General features: G+C 39.2%; 1 long non-coding RNA gene across 1 annotated transcript; it reads right to left on the bottom strand.

Annotated features, from left to right (window-relative positions):
• Nucleotides 1–503: 503 nt before the first annotated feature.
• Nucleotides 504–10966, bottom strand: LOC119144202. Its single transcript, XR_005102992.1, has 3 exons — nucleotides 10934–10966; nucleotides 10863–10868; nucleotides 504–514 (listed from the first exon to the last, which is right to left on the bottom strand). It is a non-coding gene; the product is annotated as an uncharacterized LOC119144202 (long non-coding RNA).
• Between the last annotated feature and the right edge of the window lie 7922 nt (nucleotides 10967–18888).

The following is an 18888-nucleotide window of genomic DNA, read 5'->3' as shown; positions in this document are numbered from 1 at the left end:
GGGCTTACTGAAACGTTTGAGCTGGAGAGAAAGACTTGCAACAAAACTGTAGCTTTTTGTGGACTTGAACACATTCCCCATGGATTCGTTAGTGTCAGCTGCAGAGATCACTAGTTAGGTTATTTCTCCTGCAGACCAATTTTTTTCTTGTTTGTGTTTTAGAAGATGGGAGGTTGTACAGCAAGAGTTTGCTGAGTGTGATACATAATGGCAGATACACTTCACTTAAGGTCATGGCCTATCAAAAGTAAAGGTGCAAGGAATGAGCTACCTTCTCCTGGAGTTTCTGCAACATCCTTTTGAATAAAAATCATTCCCTTACTTCAAGGTTTTGTGGGGAAAAATAAATAAGTAAAATAATAGTAATTTCTAATCAAAATAAAAATACTCTTGACTTTCATAATCCATAACTATGTTGCTGAGTGCTGATGAAACCCATAGCTATGAGTTCTGCATGCCTACAGAAAACTTGGAATTAGTTTGGGAATTCAAGTGCAGAACTCCCTGCCTGCCCCTCTATTGCTTATTGTTCTTCCCACCCGCCTGTGCACATTCCTTGTCATTTGCCTAGCACTCAGATTGCACACTCAGCTTGCAGGGACCACAGAGCTTCCAGGGCATCTGGAACTGCAGGGGGCTGTTCTACGACTGTGGACACTATGGACTATGCTAATTGGAAAAGCACAAAATAATTTAGCAAGCTGTGAAATGTATACAGTCAGACATATTTGTCCCAATGGCATACTACAAGAATTAATTTATATATTCCCTTCAGCATGTTCAGAGCTGCTCTGATAAGAGGTGCTACATAAGACATAAGAATTAGTCATTTATTATTTATTAGTCATGTTACCTCGGTTTATTATACGTGCAGAGAAGACAGATAATGAAAGCCTGATTCTCTAAGCTTAGCATTGCTCAGTTTGCACTTTAGGCAGCTTTTGCAGCTTCAGTTTGCACTTTAGGCAGCTTTTGCAGCTTCCCTGGATTTATTTGTAGGCGCAAAGAAATTGTCACCTAGGAACAGATCAATGGACTAGTTGGAACAAGTCCCCATCTCTAACAGTTGTCAGTGCAGATGCTTCAGAAGAGAGTGCAAAATTATTATAGTGAATCTGATTGTGTGCTGTAATACGTTACAGGACAGTTTTGTCTAACCTCAGCGGGTCACACTATACCTTAAAAATAGGATTGGATAGCTCTCAGCATTGTACTTTTGCTGTTTTAATACCATTGTTATTTGTGTTTATGGCACGATCCAGCTCTATTCTTAAATCTACAAAGCTACCCAGTAGTATTGGCACACCACCTTCCTGTAGCAATGAATTACAATGGTGAGTTATCCAGTTTTCAATGAAAGACATTACTCTTTGAGCAATTTTTGAAAAAAGGTATGCCTTTGAATTGAATCGCATGCCTCCTCTCCCTGATTTTTTTGTTACCTTTCAGTAAAGGGAGAAGGGAGAAACTCAGTGTGTCTTGCTGTAACATCTTCTACGCACATTCTTCTGCAGGAGCCTCCTGACTCAAAGATCACTAAGTTTCTTCCACACATCCCTGCCAACATTCAGAAACTCAGCAGCAGGGAGTCCCTTTGATCCTGAGCACAACTTTCTAATTGCCCTGAACTACTATGCTGCAGAACATTTGAATGAAGACAAACTCACCAGAGGAACGAGTGAGTTTGGCATTGCAAATGGCATTTTATCTGAGCCAGATGTGAAGCTGGGTCTCCTGGGCTGCAGCCTGAATGCATTATCTTGGTCTTAAGAGAATCCAATGTTTTGCATCCCCGCGGAATATTCTTCACAGCAATCGTTTTAATATACTCTGAATTTCCTCATGGTACTCCTTGCTGTTGACTTTGCTAAGGCTATTGCACCAGAGATAAGCAGTACCCACATGCTTTCTGAGGCTCAATGGCAAGCCCATTTAATTTGTCCTTTAAGTGACTTCCTGTGTATTTCCTGATAAGTGTGCTTTATGTCCCAGAAAGCTTGGCACATGCTCAGCCTCATGTTTCTCTCTAGCCCCTGCCACTACATCTTTTATTCCCCGTACCTCCTTACATGTGACAGACAGAGAGGCCACTGCTCTTACAGTTCATCTGTTTAAAGATGTATTACCTGAGTGTGCCATCAAGCAAAGTCACTTTAACAACGTAACACAGCAATACATTATCACAGGAATGATATTTTGTTGATGTATTGCTGTGGTACATCAGAGAAATGCAAAATGGCAGAAAGGCTGTACGTATGGTGACCCTTATGAATGCAAACTAACAAGGCCATGTCTTCTTCTAGCTGAAATCTGGGATTCTCAGCTGCTTTTATCAAGACTAATAAAGTGTACTTTAATGGATATCTATATGTACCCATAGAGAGACATTCCTTTTTGTACTCTCTCCTTATCCAGTCCCATTTGTGTCTCATATTCTTCATGACAGTTATTCCAGGCTCTAGGTTCTGCCTACTGAAAATCAGTCATATGTTTGTGGGATCATGCTAATTTCTCTGGCAATGCATAGTGAAGACTTAAAGAAGCTAAGGGAGCATACTCCTCTGATGGTTGCACAGCTAAGCATGGGCAGGAAGGGATGAAATTATACGGGTGCAAGATCAGCTTTAAATTGTCCACCGCTTTCTTGCATGTCAAGTCGGGCTTGTCACTTCCAGAAGACTGGAACAGCAGGAACTGTCTCTCTGTGGTGCAAAGACCTCATTTGTCCATCATTCTCCCTCTGTGGTCTTCCCACAGGTGCTACAACTCACCCTTCTCACACTTTTCTCTCTGCTCCCCCTAGTCCCATGACAGACCCACAACCATCCTCACCCTCAATATAACTACATGCCATTGAGCACTAACTTCTGAAATAGCTAAGGTGGCTTTGTGCAGCTGCCTGGAGCATCAGAGAGGACCAGGTCAGTCACTCCAGGCATCCTCTCCAGTTCTGTATTCACATGCCTACAGGAGGAAAAAGTACCTACCTCTAACTGCAAATCAAGCCTTTGGACTTATGCCAGTGTCATTCACACTTGAAGGGAAAGAAGAACAAAACAAATAACAGCTAATTTACAAAGTTGATTTTTAATGCACAGTGTTTTTTGAAGTTTTTCTTTCCAGAAAAAGAGTCTGGAGTTTGGCTGTAGGACAAGTTCTTCTTATACTGCTAGATAGGAGGTGTCTATTTTCTATAGGTGGTTTTGGCACACAAACTTCCACACTGAGCCCCTTGCTTATCACAAAATAACACTTTATATGAAACAGGAGGCATGAATCATTGCATTATAAAAATAGTCCCTTCACCAAAATCTCCAAGCTAAATAGGTGTCCTTGTAGTCAGATTGTAAAGCATGAGGAAAAGGCACTCTGAGTCAGAGTGGAACCAAAATCAGCCCTTTTTTTCCTACTAATATGTGGAAGACATTATCCAATTATTCCTTACTGTTCTACAACTTATCAGAAATAACCTCTGTCACTTTGCCCTTACAATGCCTGCTTTGGGTAACCCTTACATGTGCAATTCCAGCACATTGCCACTGAAGGCAGTGGAAGTACGCTGAAGTAAAATGAAAGGGAGGTGAGAACTAGACCTACTATTTGTTCACTCCTCGTAATTTTAGAAAGGTTCCATGATTCAAAATATTCTGTCTCATTTATGCATAGATATTTTTTTCAAATCTTATTACAGGATAACTGTGAATCTGTTTAACCAGCTTCCATAGCATCAGGAGGTACACTTTGATGTGCTACTTTGATGTTCAAACGGAAGAGCTTTACCATTTTATGAGACACCATGTTTGGGTTTCAACAAGCTTTGTATTCTTGCAAAATCCCTCAGATGATATCCTTGCAATTTTGCATCTTTCCACCACGTTAAAAAAAAAAAAAAGTTACTTCTGCAGTGCTTGCACAAACAGGTGTGAAGGTTAATAGCATACATACAAATACAATAACAAGCAGTCTGCTGTTTTCAATGTTCTGTCTCTGTCTTCACGTTTGTGAAAATCCTAGCACATCTTCTTCCAACACCTGTTAAATCAGTTCCTCTGCTGACGTAAATTGGTCTTACTCTATTGACTTCAATGGGACTATGCCAATATACACTGGCAGAGTCCTCTGTCATGTTTACGTCTATAATTAATTCCATCTATTGCTTTTTCACTCTCATATATTACTTTTTCAGTGCTTAAGTTCAACAGAACACACTCTTTTTAATACATTACACATAATAATAAATAAGCCAATGAGATAATAGTACTTTCAGAACATTGAGATGAGATTATAATAAACTAGTGGATTCTGAAGATCTTTGAATCCATCATTTGAGATGCCAGCAAAGCAACAAGTTCAAAAGATGAGTACATTTTACGCAGTTTAAGTATTCTGCTATCATGAATCACCAAGTTTAAATATTACAGCTCAAAATCCTTTTTAGCCTGTTCCCCAGAAATATTAATCATTTTTTAACTGCACTTTTTCACTTCTTATGGAACGGATTAGCCCTGAAAAAGATCTCTCCATTCTAATTATGGGTATCCATCTAAAAGCAAATAGCATCAGAAAAACGCTGCTTATCTGTTAACAAGTTCCTCTTAGAAGGTTACATTTGCTTAAAGATAGATCTGTTTATCTAGTATATACCCTCCTTTCCACTGGCAAAGAAAAATCAATTTGGAACAAATTGTGGTGCATAAGGTTTTGAGCAGCATCACCGCTAACATTTGCCTGGGAGAGATTATCATGCTGGGGCACTAAGCTGAGTTTAGGTGGGTGGGCTGCTGTACCTTCAGTATCAGAGAACCTGGCTGATCCACTCCCCTCCCACGCTAGGCAAGGGCTGGATTTCGTTGTCAGAGGAGGGTCAGTGGTCTTTCCATGCTAGAGTTCCTACTGATCTTCTTAAAAATGAAGAACAAATGTGTGGGAGGGTACCTGCAGCTGGGTTACCCAACAAGCACAAACATTTGCTCCCTTGAAGCTCTACTCTGCTACTTTGGACTTCAAAGCAACTCAGAAATACTGGGAAGGAGTAAGCAGAGGCATTAATCAGACTTCAAATTTGCTTTCTCTTCCCAAAATGCCATTAGTGACCAACATAATTCAAACAAGTACATCTGTATTTTTGATTTATTTATAGTTAACATAATATTGCACTACCTGTCAAGAGGGCAACATAATACTTCATCGTAAATGGATCGGCAGGAAAAATGTTTTTACAATGTCATGAATTGTTGATGGCTTCCTCTGCCCCAGCTGACATGTGGAAGTTGAATACATCAGTATGTTACCAACAATGTTTGCACTCCATAATGACCTTTTTCAATTTGAGAACCAGTAGGCCATATGAAGATTAGCTACATCTTGTGCCCAAGGGAAAAAATCCTAATTTGAAGAGAACGCAGTAAATTTAATGGGGCTGTTGTTCCCTGTGCAAAGATCCCGGATACTCTCTTTTACTTTAAAAAGTGGGTGATGTCATCTTGGTCACCAGAAGTGACAATAAGATGGAAGAAGATACTTGTCCAAACATACATTGATGCGGTGAATACATCAGTATGCAACAGCACATATTGCACTGGAGTGGATACGTTGCATATACTATGTGACGGAACACGTGCAAATGCTGGTGAGCAAAAGACTGATAGTTCTTCCCACCTGTATGAGGATATAAATTATAAAGAGAATCAAAGCAGAAGGAACAGATTTCATCAGCTGTTACTGAAGGAAATCAGTTTCTAAAAGCAATATATCGAACTGGCTGACAGCATCTGGCCATCCATCCGGACCTTAACGGTGGGTAAAATGCACCTGATTACAAATACCTGCCTACAGCAGAGATAGCTATACTTGAGTCACGTCTAGTTTCCTTTACGATCAAAGGAGATCAAGTCAGTTTTGTTACTGGGTGCAGTTCTCCTGATCTTAAGTTCTCCACATGACAGAGTAGAGTGGTTACCCTAATTTCTACATATGGAACCAGCTATAACGATCACAAGAAGTGTTCAAAGCTACAGGGTTTTCAGATATTTCAGTGTAGGATTGGACTCCCATCTTCTTGGAGACTAATTCAGAGCCCGCTGACAAGGCTCAGGCGAGGAAGGGTTCACCTGCTTGCGGAAGGGATGGGTTCTGAACATGGCCGAATGAAATATCCTGACTGAGCAAAGAGATACTCTGGTGTTTTCAATGGCTTCCAAATAATTTTGTGTATCCACTTGAATTTAACTTTAAGGCAAAAGAAATGTGCTGTCTATGTGTCATTTTTCCTCGTTCTTCTAAAATACGTTTAAAAAGGAAGATTGCTGACAGCAGCTATACATTCATCCTAGTTTGTCTTAAAAGACCACTTCTTCCCTGAACCAGGAGAATTAAATGCATAAACCCTTTCACAGCAAGATATGCTGGAGATTAAAGAAATAACTATCTTTCATAATTCACATACAGCAGCGGTGAAAAATAATCTATTATTATCTAGAGCAAAAAAAGTCATTTTTATCCAGACATGAATACTTAATCATTAGACCAAGTGATGTTGCCCATATTAATACAGACAAAATAAATCAGCCTTCAAGCCTACTTCAGCCCTTAAAATAAAAGGAAGATAAATCAGCTGTTTGCCACTGTAAAATTTTTTTTTTTTACAGAATGAGTGCACAGTGAGTATCCCCCAAAATAAAAACATTAGAAAGGAGGATTGGTTTGATTAACACAAGAGAAATTAATTACACGAGTTTTTCTGATACCTGCTAGTCTACCAAAACAACATGATGGAAGGTGACTTTTCTTCATTTTGTGGGGAAGAGGGGCTTGGCTTTGTTTTGGGTTTTGGTGGTTTTTTGTTGGGTTTTTTTGGGGGGGTGGGGTTGTGGTGGGTTTTTTTGTGTGTGTGTGCGTGTGCATGTGTTTCTTTTTTTCAAAACAAAATGTCCTGGAGCAATATGACAAAACATTAATTTCTAAGGTCTCAAAGTCCTGTTCAGTGTTATTGTTCATGGGGTAGCTCATCAGCATCCATCAAAGTAAAGGGCTTCCAGTATCTTAAAGACAAAAACAGATAAAAGATGCCTTAGTCAGGCACACACTAGGAAATGTGCAGACTCTATCAAGAAATAGCATTGTTCAGGAAGGGATTATAATCAGGGAAATTATTAGTAAATATTAGACACAATAGCCACCTCATCCACTAGCAGAGAGCCTGGGTGAAATGATGGATTCAGCAACAACACAGGAGATGAATATGAATGTGTTCGGGGTTTTTTCAAAAATCCACATTCATAGTATTCCACATTACTGGATTGAGGGGATCAGGAATCCACTGGAAAAGATATTTCATGTAATTGTCCTGCTTTGCCTCAGCTGTGGGTCATGCATCAGGAATAATAACATATTGGAAACATTATTCTTTAAATGCTTCTGTAACCAAATGAAATCATATCTTGGTAGCTACAGTTCATGCTCCCAAGTAGTCAGAATTATTATTGTATATCCTTGCTGTATTTGTTCTTAAATTAGGGCTTTAGGCTGCTGTGGACAGATTGCAAGCTTTCCAGATACCTCTTCCAGTTACAAACTGTGAGCCTCCATGCACACTTTAGTTATTTACGTATACAGAGTCTGTTACAGCCTGTGGCCAAAAACAATATGTTGGTTTTCCTCTGCATTCTTTGCCAGGCACAGTCCAATGACACTGCAAAGTATAACTTAAGTGATCAGTGAACATCTAATGCTTAATTTCAGTCATCAAATGCTTATAATTTTGAACTACCAGACCCAGCTATAATAGTAGGAGGTTTGGTTCCAGATCACAGAATCACAGAATCACAAAATCGTAGCATCATTTATGTTGGAAAAGACCTTTAAGATCATCAGGTCCAACCATTAACCTGACACTGCCAAGTCCACCACTAAACCATGTCCCTAAGCACCACATCTACACATCTTCTAAATACCTCCAGGGATGGTGACTCAACCACTTCCCTGGTCAGCTTGTTCCAATGTTTAACAACCCTTTCAGTGAAGAATTTTTTCCTAATATCTAAACTAAACCACCCCTGGGGCAACCTGAGTCTGTTTCCTCTTGTCCTATCACTTGTTACCTGGAAGAAGAGACCGACCCCCACCTGCCTACAGCCCCCTTCCAGGTAGTTCTAGAGACTGATAAGGTCCGCCTTCAGCCTCATTTTCTCCAGGCTATGAGGAACCCCCATTCCCCCAGCTGCTTTTCATAGGACTTGTGCTCCAGCCCCTTCACCAGCGTCATTGCCCTGCTCTGGACACGCTCCAGCACCTCAGTGTCCCTCCTGAAGTGAGGGGCCCAAAAGTGAACACAGTAGTGGAGGTGCAGCCTCATCAGTGCCCAGTACAGGGGGACAATCACTGCCCTTGTCCTGTTGGTCACACTATTTCTGATACAAGCCAGGATGATGTTGGTGATCTTGGCCACCTGGGCACAGTGGTGGCTCATGTTCAGCCAGCTCTCAACCAGCACACACAGGTCTTTTCCTTCCAGGCAGCTTTCCGGCCGCTCTGCCCCAAGTCTGTAGTGTTTCATGTCGTTGTTGTGACCCAAGTGTAGGACCAGGCACTTCTCCTTGTTGGACTTCATATAATTGGCTACAACTGATCAGTCCAGCCTGTCCAGATCCCTCTGCAGAGCCTTCCTACCCTCAAGCAGATCAACACTCCCACCCAACTTGGTGTTATCTGCATCATGATGATCTTGTGTTTGTATCATGATGATATACACACACAAGAGAGATTTGGTGAAGCTTAAATCAATTGGATGTTCTGTCTCATCTTATCTAAAAAAATAAATGCATAAAGCTAACCTTAGTGGAATGAGACGGAGAGATTTCTAGAAAGTGAATAGAGCTACCACATTTATAGTGAAGGCTGTAGGGCAGCTCATCTACAAAAGTAACAACAGCGCAGATCTTCCCTCATGTTAATATACCTTAATCATGATGAAGAGGGATGAAAGTTCATGGAAATGGGAAATATTTAATGCACTCACTACTCTGCTGAGGGCCACAGATAATATACTGTTAAATTTGTAACGGCCTTTGTAAAGCCTCTTCATCTGTGTTTGTAAAGTACCTGCAACATTGGTTCCTCGTCTGTGCTCTTCATAAACAAGAGCCTGACAGTATAAGATAATGCTGGGAAACAGGAGACAGCCTCGAGATGAAGGTTCAGACTGGACATGAGGAAACATTTCCTTTAACTAAACACCATTTCATCAATTAATCTGATGCAATAGGAAGGAAAGTCCGCAGATTTAATAAAAAAGATAATAGTGAAGATGAATTCTACAGAATAGTCTTATTTGACTAAGGAAGCTGTAAAGTTTAAAGTCAAATATTTCTAGTGAAAACATTTTTTGAGAGTTAATTGCTAAAAGATTAGAAAAATCTTAATGATGATGAATACTCCCACATGTATAAGATCCAATACCGTGAGCATACATGCTTGTATATGTATATGAAATCACTAGCCATTGTACCATCTTATCCATTTTATGCATATGTTGCATAAAAATATTACAGTATTCTGCAGTATTTTGATAATGCGCAATAAAATAATGTGTTCACAGAGCACAATGAAGAGGGTTTTACTGAGGTAATTTCTGAATGTAAATATTTTTATAGTACTAAAAATCCAAATGCAGCCTACAAGCATACAAAAATCAGAAAGAGGAACTTACTCCATGAAGGTTATATTTGTGCACAGTATCCAAACTAAGCTTGCAATGCCTACATATGCAAGGAAAAAAAGAGATGCCATTAAAGATAATTAGAGAGCCAAGAAAAAGTTCATACCATAGGTAATTTCACTACTAAGCCTCAAAATATTTGGGCCTTAAGTATTATTTCATAACATTCATAAGTTCATCATCATGAGATCAGGGGGATGGTTTGAAGGCATTCTGCTGTTGAAAGGGAAATCTGTTATGATTTAATATAATACAATTTGTTCTTAGTTATTTTTTAAGAGATTAGTTAGAAACACTTCTGTTACAGTCTTTGGGGAGTTTTACTGGAATGGACTCAAAGAACTGCTTAAAGGAATTTGCTAACTTCAGAAGAGCTCAGCAGATAACAAGGACTCAGGGGTTAGACCTTTGCCCTGCAAGAAACTGAAGAACATTTGGGATCAACTTGCCTGCCTGGCAAAATGTGCCTGGGACACTCCTTCGTCAGGAAAGAAAAGGAGAGTGTGGCCTCTGTTCAGGTACTGATTAATGTTTTGTGTTTCCTTACACTGTATCCTTCAATTTTGTTGGAAAAAAAAAAAAAAAAGTTGATAATATTTATTATAATGTAACATCTATATATAAATAGCATCCTCACAGTATTCCTCCCCCACCCTTTAAACCCTACAACTCCACTTCAGGAATACATTTATTTTTTAGCACTGCAAGCATAAGGCATTAGTTCTAGATCTAGACAGAACATTCCTTTTTAACTCTCAACAGATCTATGAGCGCTAAACCTTGTTCTGCCTTTGAGGAGAAACCCTGTGTGGGCAGTTTAATTTTGTCTTATGCATTTGTAAGAAAGTTGTGCAATGAAAACAAAATAGAAGAGTAGCTGAAACAGGAACTTGTTTCAGTTAGAGATTACTTAATTTACAAAAACATTGGTTTCATTGGAAGTGTTTTGGTTTTTTTTAAATTCTGACTTCTTAATTTACAAAGAAAATATGGGTGTTTTGTAGCTACTCTTTTTTGTTGTTCTTCCAGAGACTGCAATTAAATGAAGGCATCAGAACAGAACAGAACAGAATAGAACAGAACAGAACAGAATAGAACAGAACAGAACAGAATAGAAGGACTATTTCAGTTGGAAGGGACCTACAACAATCATCTAGTCCCACGGCCTGACCACTTCAGGGTATCACCATGACCAAGATAAAACATTATTAAGGGCACCGTCCAAATGCCTCTTACACACTGAGAGGCTTGGGACATTGACCACCTCTCTAGGAAGTGTGTTCCAGTGTTTGAGGGAGCTTTAAAACTGAGTATGTTGATTAATTCATCGGCATCTTTTAACTTTGCTTGAAACTGAAGAAATTATGAAAAGCTACAAGGAAAAGGAAACTGTGTCACAAAACCATCTTTCAAGATCCCATGAGAAGCATACAACACTTGTATCCCATGACAAAATGCTCAGTACCTTTTCCCAGATAGAGAATCATTCTGTTGTCACAATTGTAAATAAAAGACCCAAGAATAACTGAGAATAAGAAACAGCGTCTCCACATGATGCCCTCAGAGAAGTTTGTTCAATAACAAACATGTTTTCAGTCAATTAAACAGAAGAAAAACAGGGCTTGTTAAAGCCTAAGTTAAAGTATGTGTGCTGGTTTTGACTGGGATAGAGTTAATTTTCTTCATAGTAGCTAGTATGAGGCTATGTTTTGGATTTGTGATGAAAATAGTGCTGATAATCCAGGGATGTTTCGTTATTGCTGAGCAGCGCTGACACAGAGCCCAGGGCTTTTCTGCTCCTCACCCCACCAGTGAGCAGGCTGGTGGTGGGTGCACAAGAAGTTGGGAGGGGACACAGCTGGGACAGCTGACCCCAACTGACCACAGGGATATCCCATACCATATGGCATCATGCTCAGCATATAAACTGGGGGAAGAAGAGGTAAGGGAGGGGATGTTCTGAGTGATGGTGTTTGTCTGGCCAAGTACGCATTTCAGGTGATGGAGCCCTGCTCCCCTGGGGATGGCTGAGCACCTGCCTGCCGTGGGAAGCGATGAATGAATTCCTTGTTTTTCTTTGCTTTTGTGCACGGCATTTGTTTTACCTGTTAAATTATCTTTATCTCAACTCAGAGTTTTCTCACTTGTACTTTTCTGATTCTCTCCCCCATCCCACTGGAGGGGTGTGAGCAAGCAGCTGCGTGGGCCTGAATTGCTGGATGGGGTTAAACCACAACAGTAAGACTGCAGGTTGTGGGGCTTTTTGATTTTTCTTCTTTTTTTTCTTTTTTTTTTTTTGTTGTTTTGTTTTGTTTTTTGTTTACACCAAAGTTTAGGAAAGTCCCTGTAGAATCCCAACTTACAGGAGACATTAAGGTAGAATAAAATCATTCGTCCCACATTTTCATCCACTTCTAGCTCAAGAGAGAAATAAAGCCACTGAGTATCTCCCATCAGGGAGAACTCCTCCATTAAATATCCCTGGTAAGCTCACTGTCCTAGTGGTTATGTCTCTAGGAATGTATCCAGAAGAAAAATGGTCTTGTGTGTGCATCCTGTGAAACCAAATGTCACAGTGAAACCTTGAATCAGTACGTTTTTCTGCTACTGCTGGACTCATTCTTACTAGCTAAGGAAATCTGACTGTCTGCAATGCTACTAGGGTCTATGCTGCAGTTCTTGCCAGGGATCATGCTGACATCCCTCCCATGGTTTGCTTAGAGAGCAGATGAAATCTTTGTCACAAGCCCCAACACCTGCCATAGCTTCCTATCTAAAAATAAAATCTGATCCTTATATCTCACCTTCTTCTTCTTTCTTTTGTTTTATACATCAGGGGATGACACTCGTGATTTAGACTATTCAATTGTTTCACTGGAGCTTGCCAAAAATCTGGCTTTTGACATACCTTTTCTAAAAAGGAGTAACAGGGGTCTTGGTTAGATAACCAGGCTGAAGCCTCAGGCACACGACATCGCACACTATATAGCGGCAGGGAGAGGCAAGGAGGGGGTAAACAGGCAGGAAAGGCTTTAGTGAGTGATTGATAATGAGTGAGATGGATATCAGATCTCATGCAGACACAGAAGGAGAAATTACGTTAGTAACAGAGAGAAAAAAAAAAAAGAGAGAAACCCCCCCAATTTTTCCAGAATGGTCAGTTCCTATTTTTACTGCCCATTTCTGCTCTCTCCAAAGATGTCACGCTGGTGTAGTAGAAAGCAGGAATCTTAAATTAATAGACCAAGAAGGTATTTTCTTATCTATCCACCATGAAAAATTAACAGACTTATAAACAACTAAAAAAAAAAAAAAAAGAAAGAAAATGTAAGCTTAACTGGAGAAGGTCTTCTCCATCTGTACAGTACAGACATCAGATTGTGATTAACTGTGATACAGAACTAATCTTTTCAATTAATGCAAATGAGCTACACTTTTATGTAGACTATTACCAGAGGGCATTCAATGATATTTTTATTCACCACATTTGACCTTAAAAATGTTTTGTAGTCATCAAGGATACAATTTTTCACACAGTGGGGATGTAAGAACAGCTAATTAAGTGGTGTTTAATGACATTTGTTCCTTAAAGGAGGGCTGATTAAATGTAGCATGTAATTTTTTACCAAATCAAGCAATTCAGCCAATTTCCAAATGTGCTTAATAAGCTAGGCCTTAATAATTACACATCTTACGTAGATGCACTACAGTCACAATGGTTTGTGAGCTGGTAAATTTAATGTCACTTATTTGCAAGCCTTAGTCGGTTAGAATGCAAAATTCTGATTTCTTATTTCAGCTGTATTCCTTTTAGAAAAGAAATTATGTCTGTTTCAGTGAGTGGCATACACTCTACTCACTTGTGAATAGTCACTGTGAAGAAACCTTGAAAGCCTTTCACAAATGCCGTTTTCTGAGATCTTACTTTGCAATTTTAAACAAACCTTTGCAAACAAAAGCACAGTTTGCCTTGGATTTGAGCCATGCCTAGTATGGCACCCAGTTTTTGAATATCAACCTGTCTGCATATCAGCTCAGCTTATATGGTCTAAAAGAAGCTCAAGAAAGTATCTGGGGTGAATGAGCGGGTAAGTGAGCTCATATACTAGGAAGCTGGAAGAGGTGGAACAAATAGCTTTTTTTCTTCACTGAAAATCAAGCACATTATTTTCACCGTGTTGAAAAGAGTTGAATAATTGCATTTCACTAGGAACTGCTGCCATCAGTTGATTACCGTACTACACATACCAGGAAACATCTTTTAATGCCTTATGGCTGGGTGCTTCTTAGGAGACCAGCGTTGCCACCATGTCACTGCACTGGGATACCCTGCCTCTTTCTCCAGGAGGACACGGGTCTCCTGCAGGTTTTGTACCACATCTGCCAGACCTATGAAGGTGTCATGTATATGTTAGGGTTCCCAAATGGCACTATCACTTCTGTTTGGGCAGCAGAGTTAAACCCTACAAGGCTATTACAGGGTGACCTGAATCATCTTGTGCTGGTGCAGCCCCACCTTGAGTACAGTGTACGGTTTTGGGTACCTCAGTATAAGAAGGACATCAAACTATTAGAGTGTGTCCAAGAGGAGAATGACAAAGATGGTGAAAAGTGAAACAACAAAGTCTGAAGTTTTACTGGCTGAAAACTCCAGCCAATGTCAGAAAGTGCTTCACTGATTCCGAAGTTACAGGTATACATACTTTGTATAGGAACACCACCACCACCACATGCTCCTCCCGAACAACACATTCAGTATTCACGAGCTATGAAACAATAGTACGGCACCGAGTCTCCAATTTTTCAAATGAAAAGGATCTGAAATCCTCCTACAGCTTGATAGTTGCAGATCAGGGATAATGATACATAAATAAAATACTTAGCATGTTCATAATCAAAATGTTACTGCTTTACAAAAATGTTAATTTTATTGTTATAATTACAAGCACTCTAATTACACTCTAACAGCCGTCAGGAGTCATCTCCCAGTTTCATCCACTAGCCAGCAGTGACACTTCTGCCAACTGCGGGAATGTCTGTGCATGTGTGCTTTGAAAAATAATGATAGTTTTCACCTACTTTCAAGACTCTTTCTAACTTATTATGGGCCTCCAGGGGTGTGAGGAGCTCCAGTGGAGTGGCACAGATTCAGGAGAATCATAACAGGAACCTGGCTACATTGCAAACAGAGCTTTAGCTCTCGTTTTAGCTCTCTTGTAGTGGTGATAAATGCATATTAAGTAGTATAATCTTGTAATGATAAACTGTTAAGGCCTCAATAATATTCACCAAAGATTTGTTTACGTGATGACCTTTTTGAAATAATACAGCATCCCTGGCCTTCCCAAGTCATTGGGATTGATGGTCTGTACTAGTGATTCACGTGTTTGGTGAGAGCCAATAGCCATGATGGAATAAAATCCCTACCTGCCTATAGCAGCTCTGGCAGAGTATTATCACAGCCTGATGCCTTGAAATTCTTTAAGCTATACACCACAGTCTATACATGCGTAGTGATACCAAAAAGAAGTATTTCCTATTGGAAGTTTCAGTCTTTATTTAAAAAAAAAATGCTTAAGCAAACAATTAAGGAGCATGTTTTAAGATCTCTGTAATGAGACATATCAAATAGCAATCATTAACCACAGCTCATATTTGCATTTCAGTTCTTTTCAGGACAATGAAACCCACCTTGCACCACAGATTCTCAGTAGTCGATTAAAGATGATGTAAATTGAGTCCAGCGTCAGTATTTTCTGACTTAACTGCCTAACGTCATTCCCAGAGGTGTTCTTTTTCTCCCCCATTTTTCTTATTCTGTATTTCACATTTAAATAAATCCAACACTAACTTTCTTCCTTCTTCCTCTTGAGCCATTCAGTTTTTGAGCCTTATTTTTTTTCCTGTGAGCACCTTCCCACCAATCTTTTTCTAAAATGTCAAGGGCAGAGGAACCGCCATCTGTAAAAATCGTCAGTGACTTGAGCTCACTCCTCTTTCACCATATAATGAAGTCTTGCGTTTCCTATGCACTGACAGTCTTCCACAGTTTGAAATAAATAACCAAACAATTGCTCTATTTTAATAAGTGATTTGGTGGAGCTAGACTCATTTTGGCTAATGAACTGGCTGACACTAAAGGCTAAGGTGCCAGTTCATCAGCAGAAGTGGCCAGTCAATATTATGCTCAGCATTTCTGAGAACTCATACATCAATGACCATTGACTGCCAACAGCCAATAACAAGGACCTGCTTGATGGACATGACAAGCCTGGACCTTCACAACCCTGCCTTATGAGCAACAAAAGAACAAACCAGAAATGTCCGTATTATTGGCACTTGTAACTTCCAGCCATCCCAGTTCATTTCTCTTCTTATCCCTGACAGCAAACTCATGCACTGCACCCCCATCCCTGCTAATAGATGACCTTGTGTGAGAGCTAATTGTTTAATGGATGTCCAAGGCAGAGGAGTTTGGCCACTGAACACTGTCATATTTGCCAGGATGTCTCTTTTTCTCCTTTCATGCTCAATTTTGAAAATCTTTTTGAAAGGTTTTCTTTAAAAAGGGGGGTGGGGGTGGGGGAATCTTATGCTTTTGTCCCCTCCCAACTTTGCAAAATTAGATATTTTTGTCTTTCTGTGTCTCAGCTGGGTACACAGCACAGTAGTAAAATAGGCTTGTTTTTCCTCTGGCTGACAGTAGGATTTTTTTTCCTGTATCCATTAAGCATATACATATTTATATACTTCAAGTATATATCAGAGAAAGGGAGAAAGAGGGAGAAAAAGGAAAGAAAAGCCATAAATAAAACCAGAGAAGACAGAGGTGGGAAAGACACCTTGTTGATCAGCTAGTCTATCTCCCTTTAAAGAAAATATTACTTTCCATAAGATGTTTTCCTCAAGATCTGTCCGGTCTCATCTCAAAATATTTTAAGCAATAACTTTTCTATCACATCTCTTCTAAGATCAGTCCACAACACCACAATAGTTCTCATGGCTGGAAACTAAGCCATAATAGAGAAACTAAATGTGCTCTGAATGATTTGTAAAAACTTTTCTCGTGAATTCTTCATATGAAGCAACACAATACTTCTAACAGTTGACTTCCTAGTGGGGTGTGGTGACGTTCTCTGTATTACTACTTTGCTTTTTATTTACTATACGTTAGTTTACTAGTTAGAGGGGTTTGTTGGTTTTAGTTTTTTCCTTTTGTTGCCTTTGTTTGCTTTACTTTACCAATGCCATCAACATACTGAATCAAAGCTATACCAAACTCGCTTGGCACATTGCTTTAAGATTTCTACAATTATGACTTATAATTAAGGCATGGATTTAACATTCTTTAAACCTAGTTATGTATTTGTTGCCTCACACTGAGTAACAAATATGAGATTGAGTTCCTCATCTGTAAAATGGGTGCAGTCTGTAAAATAAGAGAAAGGTATTTCTATTTTGGCCTATTTATGCTGTAAGCTCTCCAGCAAAGAGCTGAGAAATAGTCAAGAAACAATCACATGATGAGAAATAATCAAAAGTTGAAAAATAATCACAATCAGGCTGTGATTAATTCTGATACATTATTTTCTCTGACAAGACATGAACATTATTTCTAGTAGAAGAATTACTAGTTTATTGAATTCAGATTAAAAAAACCCTGATATTCTGTCTTTACATATCTTGCAGTTGCTTCTGACAGCTAAGTTTTATTGTCTTACAGTACGATAAACACTATCAAAACATATTAAAAAATTGTCAGATAAGTTCTAAGTATACCCTGTTGTACAAGTAATCTTTCTAAACAACTGATTTCTGTCTCTGTATAGTGATGCCCATGCAACATTAGCACCTGCCAGCAGTAGTTTAAGTCTGGGGTTCCAAATCATAATTTTTCACTAAATTTAGGAAAGAAGTAGCTATTTTCTATATAAAAATAAACAACTGTATGCTTGAAAGCACAGAGATCATGACTTAAGACAGAGTATATTCCCTAGCCAGAGAAAGTATTAAGTTGTTTTGCTACATTTGTATATTATCAACTCATGAAAAAACTATACAGTGAAGTCCTGAGGTTAACTAGCTTTGAGAATTTTTTTCATAAAAACAATTTAATTGAGTCAACATAAAGCTGAAAATTTAGTGGTACATTAGCTTAGAAATGATGAAAAATATTCAAAATATTTGACTACAAATAAGTTAAATTTTAATAAAAACAAAGGTTAAACAAAGAAAAAAAATAATTTGTGTTGTGGTATAGGTTTTAATCCAGTGCAAATGAGTTCAGTTTTTCACAAGAATAGTTGAATAACATAGTTGTAAGTCAAATTATTTTTTTCTTCTTTTGTGTTCCAAATCATTCAATGAACCAAAAATGCAGTTATTTGCACAGCTTTAATGTCAACACCGGAGCTAGTGGCATTCTCCAAAGCCAGGTATCACCAATCTTTCTTTTTCATCCATTCGGGAGGAAAACACATTAATTGGCAGAGTCAGTGGCCTCATCCCACCTTAATAGCAAGTGTACAGTGTGAGTTTTTCTTATACAGTCTACATACAACGTGTTTCCCATTCAGTCAGTATCGGGAGCAGTGCTCATCTTGACTAATTCCACATTTCCACATTTGAGCTAGGTAGTGGACAGTTAGTTAAAATAGGCAATAAAATCTGAGGTGCACAAACCTCTATGAAGAAAGCTTTCTGAATCCTATTTCTGACTTCAGATCAGGTTCAAAATACAAAATTTCTGTGGGGAAGGAATGGAGCTTACATTATTCCCTTCAAGTACACTGGTTCTCAGATTCACTTCTGGCATTTTCCGTGGACCTTACCCAGCAGAGAAGACTCTTTGCCACAACAGAAAGCTTTAATAAACTGGGACATTTCCCTTTCTGCTTTCCTTTTCCTCAAATAGCAGACTTTTTCATTGGTAAGGAAATTTCCCCATATACAGGGAGAGCTGTAACATCCCCGGGACCAGCTGAGGCTTGGAATTGCTTCGGCAGCTTTCTTATTCAACAGGTGGCTAAGCAGGATAACTTGGCTTAATGGTGCTGTTTCAGCACTAACTTCTTTGGCAGTCATCATAAACATTTTCAAGATAGGAAACAGGTGTTCCAACATGCTTCGCTGGGCAGAATGAAGAACAATTCCCTCCCCGGTGTCATTGTACA

The sequence above is a fragment of the Falco rusticolus genome, chromosome 3 (genome assembly GCF_015220075.1).
Source record: "Falco rusticolus isolate bFalRus1 chromosome 3, bFalRus1.pri, whole genome shotgun sequence".
In the NCBI taxonomy this organism is placed as follows: domain Eukaryota; kingdom Metazoa; phylum Chordata; class Aves; order Falconiformes; family Falconidae; genus Falco; species Falco rusticolus.
Note: the sequence above shows the minus strand (reverse complement) of the source record. Positions and strands in the feature narration are given on the sequence as shown.